We start from the raw sequence: 11,835 nt of genomic DNA, 5'->3' as shown, positions 1-11,835 counted from the left end.
CTGCTCACCGGGGCGCGGCGCGGAGGACGAGCTGGGCAGGGGGTCCCCGGGGCCGGCGGCGCCTCACGCGCGACGCTCCATGCCCCGGACGAGGGCCCGGAAGTGGAGGACGCGGGGGGACAGCGAAGGCGGCGGACACCGGGGACCCGCCGGCTGTGCCTCCTTTGACCCGGAAGTTGAGCTGTGGGAGCGGCGGCTTCTGATTGGAAGACGTCGGGGCGGAACCAACATCCGCGAGGCTCGAGGGGGGGCCCTGCACCGGTTCCTGTCGGCCAACCGGACCCTGCCGTGACGAGAAAGGGAAACTGAGGCGGGCGTCGGCCGCAGTGGCTCTGCCTTCCAAGCAGTTGGGCCTCTTTCGGTACCCGGCTAACGCGTCTGTTAACTTCACCTTTTTTGTTTCCTTGAACGTCAACTTTCAGAATTTCATTAAACAAAACAAACCTTACACAAAGCTAGCCGCGGTTGCTCACGCCAGCCCTCAGGGAGCTGAGGCAGGAGGACTGTCAGGAGTTCCAGGCCAGACTGAGCTGCGGAGTAAGATCGTGTCTCAAAAACAAGACCCTTAAAATAAAAATCCCCAAAATACAGAAACGAGAAAGAGGACAAAAGTATGGAGCCAGGATTGTGACTGTGGAAACTGGGTTAATTTGCTTGGACGGGTAAGGTGGTTCAGGTAATGAAAGCGAAACCCTATTTAAAAGTAGTATACTAAACTTAATCTACTTGACTCCAAAATAACTCCAAAGGACATGCCAACACATAAATCACCAAAGCTTTTGTAGTTTGGAGCAACACCGGGTAGCTTATCCCCAGGGCTCCAAACTGTGGAGTGTAAAACCCAGGGCCTCTCACTGAAGGCAAGAACTCTGCCCGAACTGCATCCCCAGCTTTGAGCTTTACGCTTTTATTTCTCTTATTTCTCTTCGTTTTTGAGACAGGAGCTCACTCCCAGCCCCTGCCGAACCGGACCTCTTCACATATATCAGGCTGGCTTTGAAGTCTCAGAGATCCTCCTGCCTCTACCTAGAACTCCCCCACCCCCGTTTCAATTTTTGTCTGAGTCTGCACCACCTAAGTGTGGCAGAAAAGGGTGAAGGAGCCCCTGGAGTCACAGCCCTGTGGGTGCTGGGAACTGAACTCCCTCCTTGCCGAGCCATCTCCCTCCAGTCCCTAAAGAGCTTTTGTATAAAGTCACGTTGCCCAGAAGCTGTTGTAACTGCGTTCCTCGGGAAAGGCAGCCACTGTTTGGTGAGTCGGCATCCCCCATTGTTACTGTGTCCCTCCGTAATTCTTTTTTTTTTTTTTTTTTTGGTTTTTCGAGACAGGGTTTCTCTGTAGCTTTGGAGTCTGTCCCTGGAACTAGCTCTGTAGACCAGGCTGGTCTCGAACTCACAGAGATCCGCCTGCCTCTGCCTCCCGAGTGCTGGGATTAAAGGCGTGCGTCACCATTGCCCGGCCCCTCCGTAATACTTACTCAGCTTCCTGGATAGCTAACTAGTTGCCTGGACATCCTGAGGGTTACATTTTGAACAAGATGTTGCAACCCACTTCCCTTTCCAGGAACCCTCCCCAGAGACACCATTTGTTACACAATTGCAGGACATGGCCCGGGCCTAGCTGCTCTCCCTCCTCTTCCCCAGCCGGAGCCATCTGCTCCTCTCTGCTCCTGTCCCAGGACTCAGTAGTCCCCTCCTCACTCACACGCCTTAGGAGTCTCGTTTTCATTTTGGAGCAGGGTCTCCTGTAGTACAGGTTAGCCCAGACTTCATCTTGACCGTCTGCCTCCACCTCCCCAGTGCTGGGGTGACAGGTGTTTACCACCATGCGTCCTTAATGTGGATCTGGGAAGAGAGGCCAGGGCCTGGTGCATGCTGGGTCAGCACTGACAGCAAGCCCCAGCCTCAGTCTGAACTTCAAATGAAAGTGCAATGAGGAATGGGGGGGGGGGTTCTCCTCGGTCAGGGGTCAGCTCCTGCACTCAGAGGTGGAGGCAGTAGGATCAGAAGATGGACCTTGGCACAACCATGCACTGCTGAAGACAGAAGGGCAGTCTGAGCCTCCATCTCTGGGACTTGAAGAGGGTAAAAAGTTGACCCGGGTCATTCCCCCAGCTAGAAGAACTCTTCAAGGTTCAGTAGAGAGCTGGGGGGCTGCCTTACATGGGGCTCCCAGGGGGCCAGGCTCAGGGAGAGCTGTCTGCACTCCCAACTTGCAGTAAGAATCCCCTAAATTCAGCACAGCGTCGGGGAAGTGTGTGTGTGGGGGGGGTGCTTGGAGACAGAAATAGGGAAGAAGTGGGGAAGGGACACGGGTAGAGATGGAGGGAACAGGCAATAGAGGGACGCCAGCTGGGCCTCCGGGTCTTGGATCCACTCTGGGGAGCCTCAAATTCAGAAAGTGAGATTAGGAAGAAAGGCACGTGGGTCCTGTGGGCGAGGGAACAGTGGTATGCCCGGGAAAGTCTCAAAGGCCTTCACCGTCTGGTTAGCCCCTCCCTGGCTCTGGCCCAAGTGGGTGGGGTGAGGGGTGGGCCCGGTGTAAGGGGAGCCCCGCCACGTCGCTGTTGTCCCTCCTCCTCCCGCCTCCCTCCTCCCTTCCCGAGACCCCGCCCCTGGACCAGTGTTCCGCGGGGCACAGGGCTGGAACCCAGAACAAATCAAACCTTACCCCACCCCAACGGCCAGCCCAGGAACTAGGAGACAGAGGAAGATTCCAGAGCTCAGCCTCCAACTTCGAAGGCGTACTGCTGACACGTCCAAGGGGCTCTGCAGAAATGTTCGAGAGTCAAGCATACGGCCCTGCGCACCCTGAGCCCATGGGCCTCTCAGCGCTCAGGGAAGTGGGGTGTATCAGGTTCACGGGTCCAGCCCTGCGGGCCCCTGAGTCAGCCAGTGGAGGAAGGAAAGGAGGGGTCTTTTTTGTTGGTGTTAAATTTTATTTATTTATCATGGAGGGAGGCACGTGTATCACAGTGTACGTGTGTGGAGGTCAAGAGACAACCTGAAGGAGTCAGTTCAACCTTACCTTCAGGTGAGTCCAGGAATCGAACTCAGGTAGTCAGACTTGCCTGAAGATGCCTCAAACCCTCTGTTGAATTTTCTCTTCTCTTTACTTTCTCTCTCAATCTCTCAATCTCTCTCTCTCTCTTTCCTCCCTTCCATTTTTTTTTTTTAAAAACAGGTTCTTGATTAGTGGGAAGCCTGGCAGTGATGGCACACACCTTTAATCTCAGCACCCGGGAGGCAGAGGCAAGCAGATCTCTGAGTTCGAGCCGGCCTTGCCTACAGAGTGAGCTCCAGGACAGCCAGGGCTGCACAGAGAAACCCTGCTTGAAAGCAAACAAACAAATAAAAGAAACCAGAAAATTATGAGGGCATCAGGAGGGCTCCACGGGCAGAGGGCTTGCTCCCAAGTGTGGTGAGGACCTAAGGTTGGAACTTCAGCACCCAGCAAAACCCAGGCACCCTGGTGTCTGTCCATGACCCCAATGCTGGGCAGGACACAGCTCAGGCTACTGCAGCCAGTCCAGTTAAATCAGTGAGTTCCAGGTTTGTGAGAGACCCTGCCTCAAAAAATAAGATGGAGAGAGCCCATCACTGTATGGTGACACACACCGTAAATCCCAGCACTCAGTAGGCAGAGGCAGGCAGATCTCTGTGAGTTTGAGGCTGGACTAGTAGTCTACATAGGACAGCCACTAGTGAGAACTTGTCTGGAAAAAAAAATTTTTTTTTTTTGGTTTTTCGAGACAGGGTTTCTCTGTGGTTTTGGAGCCTGTCCTGGAACTAGCTCTTGTAGACCAGGCTGGTCTCGAACTCACAGAGATCCACCTGCCTCTGCCTCCTGAGTGCTGGGATTAAAGGCGTGCGCCACCACCGCCTGGCTGGAAAAAAATTAAACAGAATTCCCAGAAAAGCTATAAGGAGCCAGGGTAGGGGATACCCTAGGATAGCCCCTGTGACCAGAGGAGGATGGTGCCTCAAATCTCTGCTGTATGGAGCACCTGATGGTCATTTTGGCTGTCAGCTTGATGCATCTGGAATCAGTGAAAACCCCAGCCAGCATGCACGACTTTGAGGGATTTCCTCTTTTCTTTTTTCATTTTCTTGTTTTGTTTTTCAAGAAGGGTTTCTCTGTGTAGCCATTCTGGCTGTCCTGGAACTCACTCTGTAGACCTGGCTGGCTTTGAACTCACAGAGATCCACCTGCCTCTGTCTCCTGAGTGCTGGGCCTAAAGGCAACACCACCACGCCTAGCCGGAAGGATTATCTTCAGCAGATATTTGAATTGGGAAGACCCAGCCACACCTCACATTCTGTAAGAACAGGTTCTTCCTTCCTGCTTCTGAGACAGGGGCATTCCTTTCCTGGTGTTAGAGCCTTCTGTAGGCAGCCCTCTAGAGCTCTAGATGGGTCCACTGAGACATCTGGCCTGGAGGACTGAGCATGAGTGGATTCTTGGCCCCTCTGGCACAAGATGGCCATTGTTGGGACACACAGACCACAACCTACAAGCGCTGCAACCCCCATTCATCTGTAGTCCCTTGGTCCTGTCTCTCAGCCCGAAGGGGCTGTAGTGTGGCAGGACATGGCACCAGCTGCCACTAGCATGGTCAGCAAGGACATTATCTTCAGAAAGTTCTAGGTGGGTGTGTGGGCAACTCAAGTCTTTGATTAAAGCCCCAAACAAAATCTAGTTGTGTTGTTCTTAATTCAGATATATCTGCTTCTCAGGTGAGGGCTCTTTGTTGTTGTTTGTTTGTTTGTCTTGTTTGTTAATTTGACACACCGTCACATGGGAAGAAGGAACTTCAGTTGAGAAAACACCCCAATCAGATCGTCCTGTGGAGCATTTTCTTGATAGACGATTGATGGCCCACGGTGGGTGGTGCCATCCTTGGACTGGTGATCCTGGGTTCTATAAGAAAGCAGGCCGAGCAAGATATGGGGAGCAAGCCACTGAGTATCACCTTCTATTGCCTGTGCACCAGTTCCTGCCTCCAGTTTGGCCCTGTGTGAGTTCCTGACTTGCTCCAGTGATTGCGTGGGGCTGGAGAGATGGCTCAGTGGTTAAGAGCATTGCCTGCTCTTCCAAAGGTCCTGAGTTCAATTCCCAGTGGGGCTGGAGAGTTTGCGCTGAAATAAGATCTTCCTTGCCCAAGCTGCTTTCAGTCATGGTGTTTATCATGGCAACAGAGCCTACCAGGACTCTACAGTGACTATACACCAGTCATTCCATCCCTCCAGAGGCTGAGGCAAGAGCATGGCTGTGAGTTATAGGCCAGTCTGGGCCACAAATAAAACAAAACACCAGCTCTTCCAAGAAAAATGTGGTCAATGTGGTCATGCAAGGCCCTCTCTCCCCAGTCCAGAGCCTCAAAACATGTGTGGGGAACCACAGCCTCTGGCTCCTCCCCTCTTTGGCTGACTCTGCCCCTTTGACCCCGCCCCCTTTGCTGGCCCTGCCTCTCTTCCCCTGGCTCCTCCCCTTCCCCTTCTCTCTTTCTCAGCTTAGACCTCCTCATTCCCAATGAGACAAGGTGGGGCCAGATCCCATAGGCAGGGGAATCTAAAAAGGTCAGATGAGAAAGGAGTCTGCAGAGGATCCTTGACCCAGACAGGGAGAGAAAAGCGGGAAAGGAGGTAAAGATGGAAGCCATAGGGGAGGAGAGGGGTAGAGGTGGGACGTGCAGAAGGAATGAGCAGGAAAGAAAGCTCTAGGGAGAGATGGGGGCCTGTCAGATCGAAGAAATGGCAGTGGGGAAGAAAGATACAGAGATGGAGGTGTCCAGCCACCTAACAAAACCCAGAAAGAGGTCCCAGCCCAGGGAAGAAAAGAGAAATCAAACCTCATGGGCCAGTTAAAGATGCCATGGAAGGAGGTGCTTTTCCTAGGGTCAGAGAGAGAAAACGCAGAGCTGGGCCACACATACCCAACATGCACCAGTGTTAGAGCTCCTCTTCTGCTTCCTCAGAGCTGTGTGTCTTTAGGCAATAAACCTAACATCTCTGTGCTCTGCATCTTTATAGGATGAAGTGGCTGTGGAACTACCAATTCCCACCCATGATTTAGAGCGCTGTGAAGGCTGAGGCTGCAGCTCAGTGGTAGCGTGTTCACCTGGCATGCAGGGAGCCCTGGGTCCCAGTGGTAGCTCCCTCACCTGGCACGCAGGGAGCCTGGGGTTCCAGGTCTTTGATCACCTCCACGCTCCAACCTTGTCAAATTCCTGAGGTGAAAGAGATAGAGGTAGGAACGAGACCAGAGAGATCCTTACAGATGACCCTGTGTTGGTTGCACACACAGCCAGGGGCAGCCTCTCTCCCACAGGAAATGTAGGGTGTCTGAGAGGACGAAATGCTGCCAGCCTTGACCCTTTATAGGGGCCTGTAAGGGGCTTGGGAATGAGGAGCTTGACGCAGCTTCAGGGAACTATGCATTCCTCCAGTCTCTCTTTCCTGGAATTGTTTCTCTGAGGAGACAGGCTGTCTTGGAAGACACTGTGTCTCTGCACTGACCAATGCAGCTGAGCATCCTCAAATGGAGTCTCACAACTGTGGCACTCCAACCCCAACCCCCAGCCCCCACAATGATTTAACTACAGGTCCACATCACCCTTCACTACTGGGTCCAACCTGAAGGGCCAGAGAGCTGGCTCAGTGGGACAGGTGTGTTCCACCAAGCCTGAGAACCTGATTTCAGACCCCCCAGCACCCATGTAAAAAGTAGGCAATGGTGCTGGTTTGTTATGTCTGACCCCAGTGCTGAGGAGCTGGTGCACTGGGGCTGAGCTGGATTGGCTAGCTGCAGGCCCAGGGAGATGTCCAGTATAAGGCAGAGCTGGGCATGGTGGCCACATGATTAACAGGAGAAGCCTTGTGAGTTCCAGATCAGTACGGGCTACCCAGTGAGACTCCAAATCAACACCAACAGGAAAAACGAATGAAAGCAATAGAGGCAAACGCCGAGTTTGACCTTTGACCTCCATACACACAAATAATAAATCAATTTACAAATAAGTAAATCAGCCGGACGGTGGTGGGACATGCCCAGCACCCAGGAGGCAGAGGTAGGCAGATCTCTGGGAGTTCAAGGCCAGCAGCTGGGCAGTGGTGGCACACACCTTTAATCCCAACACTGAGAAGCAAGAGCACACAGGTCTCTGTTGGAGGCCAGCCTGACCTACACAGTGAGCTCCATTCCAGGCAGGGCTACACAGAAAAACCCTGTCTTGAAAAGAAAAAGAAAGAAGGGTCTGGAGAGATGGCTCAGAGGTCCTGAGTTCAATTCCCAGCAACCACATGGTGGCTCACAACCATCTGTAATGAGATCTGGTGCCCTCTTCTGGCATGCAGGCACACATGGAAGGAATGTTGTATACATAATAAATAAAATCTTTAAAAAAAAAACAACAAAAAAGGCAGGGAGTGGAGCCTGTCCTGGGCGGTATTGACAACAAGGAGAGGCAGAGAAAGGACCGAAGGAGACTGGCTCTGCCCAGGATCGCTGCGAACACAGAGCAGGCACAATAGTTGTTATCTCAACAGCGCTGAGAGGCCAAGGAGGAGCCAGCGAGGAGTGGGGACCGCGGTAGCCAGGGAGGAGTCAGCGAGGAGTGGGGACCACGGTCACGGTAGCCAGGGAGGAGCCAGCGAGGAGTGGGGACCGTGGTAGCCAGCCTCCGGCAATTTAGGAGACATCTGAGGGCCAGAGAGATGGCTCAGAGGGTAAGTGGGCTGATGATGTGAGTTCAATCCCTGGAGCCCACATGGTGAACAGAGAGAAAGACTCCCTTAACCTGTGTTCTGCCCTCCACCTTGTACCATGGCGCAATGTGTGCACACAGGAAATAAGGAAAATGTAAAATAAAAATTATAAAAGAAGGAATGATGGGCCTGGGAGGATCCACTGTTAAACAGGGAGGTTTGGGCTGAAGCCCAGTGGGTAGAACTCTCATCCAGCAAGCACAGAACCCTGGGTCCCATCACCAGCATCACGGAAACTGGGCATGTGGTTCACACACGCCATCCCAGCACTCGGGAGACTGAGGCAGGAGGATCAGCAGTGGAAGGTCATCCTTGGCTACGTAGTAAACTGAGGCCAGCCTGGGCTACATGGGACCCTCTTCTCTCTCCTCTTTCTATTCCTATTCTTTCTCCAGCTGTCTCTCTTTGTGTTTCTGCATCTGCCTTCCTATCTCTACCCCTCTCTTCCCCTCCCCTCCCCCGCCTCTCTCGTCTTCCTGTCTCTCCATCTCCAGTCTAGCCCCTCCAGCCCCCATTACCACATTCCCTCCTGGCCTCCATGTATCTGTCTTTCTGTTTGTCCCCCATTTTCACCCCTTGAACCCAGAGTCTACAAAGACCTCCCTTACAGCAGTGACAGGTGTTCAGACAACCAGACACCAAGGGGATTAGCTGAACCCCCATCTCCCTCACTCCACACTGGTTCCTCCAGCAACACCAAGCTCCTGATTAACTGTCCTCACCGCCATCTGTGAACCCCCCTTCAGGGTCAACAGAGGGCCCCTGTACCTATCAAGCTGGGTCTCTCTGTCCCCTACTGCCTGGCTAGGGCCTCCATCCCCATCTGCAGGGCTAGGGGCACAAGCCCTGCAGACCATAACAATCTTTTTTAGTTAGAAACACTTATATTTAGGGGCTGAGAGATGACTCAAAGGTTAAGAACATTGACTGTTCTTCCAGAGGTCCTGAGTTCAATTCCCAGCAACCACATTGTGGTTCACAACCATCTATAATGAGATCTGGTGCTCTCTTCTGGCCTGCAGGGACACATGCAGACAGATGCCGAGTACATAATTAATAAATAAAAAAAAACTTGCATTTATTTAATTTCATGAATGTATGTATGTGTGCATGAGCTCCTGGGGAGGTCAGATGTCAATCAGTGGGAATTTGCTCCCGTTGTCTGCTATGTACATACAGGGGATTGAACCTCAGACTTAGGGGCAATCACCTTTCCTGCTGAGCCATCTTGCTGGTTGCTAGGACAGCACCGAGGTAACCTGGGTGACATATCCATCTGCCAGGCTTTTCTGGATAGGTGAGCCATGTGTGAATTTCCTTATCACCAGATTTATTTTATTTTATTAATTTAAGACAGGTTCTCAGGGCATAGCCCCGGCAGGTCTGCAGCTCACTAAGTCATAGCCCAGGCTGTCCTGGAACTCACAGCGATCCGCCCACCTCTGCCTGCTGAGTGCTGGAATTAAAGGCTGCACCGCCACTTAGGCTCATTGACCTGTATTTAGCAGTCAGTTACACAGGAAGTCTCGCAGCTGTAGAGAGGTGTCAGCCCTTCCCATCCCTGCTCACCTTCCCTAGAGCACCGTCCTGCATCGTTTTAGAACAGTCTCAGAGCCAGAATGTAGAACTTAGTGCAGCACTAGACAGAAGGCTTCCATTAGACTTTTTTAGGTTTTGTTTTTTGAGACAGCAAGAAGAGACACAGACAGACAGCAGAAGGCCAGGGAGAGATAGGGGAAGCCCCCAAGCCCCTCCTCCTAGGTCACATGTCCTGAGCTTCCACCTCCCACAGTCCATAAAAAGATGAGCTGCCTACTGAAGCATCCATGGACAACATGGGAGGGGGCTCTTGAACCCACTGCCTCACTCTGAACCCCCCATGTCAAAACCATGCCTGCTCCTGCAAGCTTTCGGGGGAGTCTCATGCCCAGGGGTGCACCCCAAGGTCACCTCCTTCCATCTTGAGACAGGAGCACACATACCACCCACATGGTCCCCAGGCTGGAAAACTCCACACAGAACATCCTTGTCACCATGCTGGTCACCATGGTTACCAAAAGATGCTGTCTCTGTTGGCAAGGCCCCTCTCTCTCTCCCCTCCCTCCCCCACTGTTCTTCCCTTCCTCCCCCCACCCCAATTTGATGCTTTAGAATAAAACTTTCAGCATCGTCTTTAATGGGGGTGGAAACATATCATATAAAATGTTCTAGAAGGGAAAATTTATACAGGCTACACAAAGACCCAACAACAGTGACCACTATGGATCCCTCCCCAGGCACTGACCACCAGGCACTCAGGCTGGAGAACGGACATGGGTCCACTAGGGCCCAGAACAGGTGCAGGGGCCACAGAGATGTGTGCCCAAGGCTGATGCTGCCTGCAGGGTGGGGGTTCCTTTGAGCTGACCTGCCCCTCTCCCTCCCATCTGCAGGTGCCTGCACACCCAGCCCCAGCCTGTCAGGGAAGCCTGCACAGGCCCAACCTCCTGCCACTCACCTACCTCACAGGCCTGAGTCAGGTTTCCACAGCTCACCTCCACAGCCAGGTCCCAGCCAGCATCAGAGTCTGAACCCTAGCTTGGAGGTCACTCGCTTTACCTAAAACAAGTCATATTTCCTTGGGCCCCAGGACCTTTGACCTGCTCCCTTGAACCTCAGATGGGCCTGGGCTTCTGATATCATTAGAACTGAAAATAGGAGGGGCATGCTTATACTTTTAAAAAAATCTTTCTAGGGGGCTGGAGAGATGGCTCAGTGGGTAAGAGCACTGACTGCTCTTCTAGAGGACCCGTGTTGTTCAATTCCCAGCACCCACATAGCAGCTCACAACTGTCTAAAGATCCAGTTGTAGGGGATCTGATACCTTCACACCAATGCACACAAAATAAAGTTAAATAAACCATAAAAAAGAAATACTTTAAAAATTCTTTCTAAATTATTTCATGTGTACAGGTGTGTAACATGTATGTAGTAACCATAGATGTTGGAAGGAGGCATTGGATCCCTGGAGCTGGAGTCACAGGCAGCCATGAACCCCTCTGTAGGTGCTGGGACTCGAACCCAGGCCTTCGGAGAGGGCAGCCGGCACTCTAACCTCTGAGCGATCTCTCTAGTCTTTCTTACTTTTGGTTTGGTTTTGTTTTGTATTTTTCGATTTTACCAGACAGGGTTTCTCTGTGTGGCCCTGGCTGTCCTAGAACTCTCTCTGTAGACCAGGCTGGTCTAGTTGAAGAGATCTGCCTGCTGGGATAGAAGGCGTGTGCCACCACCGCCTGGCTCTGCAGTGTGTTTAAACAAAGCTGCTGTGCCCACGGGTCAGCAACCCTCCCACACACCTCTGCTACAAGGTTGCTTTAGGCTGATCTAAAACAATGTTCTACAATGTAACACACTTAGCAATGGTGTCAATAAACAGAAACTAGAAAAAAATTCAAGATGCGCAAACCGGTTTTCCCTCTGTTACAAAAACTATTGAACCCTTCCTGAGGGTCGGAAAAGAGCCCTTCAAAAAAAAAATTAAAAAAAAAAAACTATTGTACCAGTGCAGATTATTTATTTATTTACATTTAAGAATTGAGAGCTTAGCCGGGTGGTGGTGGCGCATGCCTTTAATCCCAGCACTCGGGAGGCAGAGGCAGGCGGATCTCTGTGAGTTCTAGGCCAGCCTGGTTTACAAGAGCTAGTGCCAGGACAGGCTCCAAAGCTACAGAGAAACCCTGTCTCGAAAAACAAAAACAAAAAAACAAAACAAAACAAAAAAAAAAGAATTGAGAGCCTTGGAAGAAGTTGGTGAAGAATATTAAATTTATTTAGCTTCTAAAGTATCTATTAGTAAGAAGGTAATGCCCACTGGGTGACTGTGCTTTTCATTTTCGCTAATTTCTTCTTTGTTTAAACTGCCTTCAGGGGATTTGTCCTGTGTAATAAGAAAAATACAACCAATGAAATTCTCTTTAAAAGAGTCAATGAGGCCGGGCGATGGTGGCGCACGCCTTTAATCCCAGTACTCAGGAGGCAGAGGCAGGCGGATCTCTGTGAGTTCGAGACCAGCCTGGTCTACAGAGCTAGT

General features: G+C 51.8%; 1 protein-coding gene across 1 annotated transcript in view; it reads right to left on the bottom strand.

Annotated features, from left to right (window-relative positions):
- Positions 1–135, bottom strand: part of Dpp9 (dipeptidyl peptidase 9) — a 30,318-nt gene extending 30,183 nt beyond the window's left edge. Inside the window, exon 1 of the mRNA XM_005357860.2 lies at positions 9–135. The gene's annotated coding sequence lies outside the window, so the exon portion shown is untranslated. The remainder of the gene's footprint in view (positions 1–8) is intronic.
- Between the last annotated feature and the right edge of the window lie 11,700 nt (positions 136–11,835).

The sequence above is a fragment of the Microtus ochrogaster genome, chromosome 22 (genome assembly GCF_000317375.1).
Source record: "Microtus ochrogaster isolate Prairie Vole_2 chromosome 22, MicOch1.0, whole genome shotgun sequence".
NCBI classification, from domain to species: domain Eukaryota; kingdom Metazoa; phylum Chordata; class Mammalia; order Rodentia; family Cricetidae; genus Microtus; species Microtus ochrogaster.
Note: the sequence above shows the minus strand (reverse complement) of the source record. Positions and strands in the feature narration are given on the sequence as shown.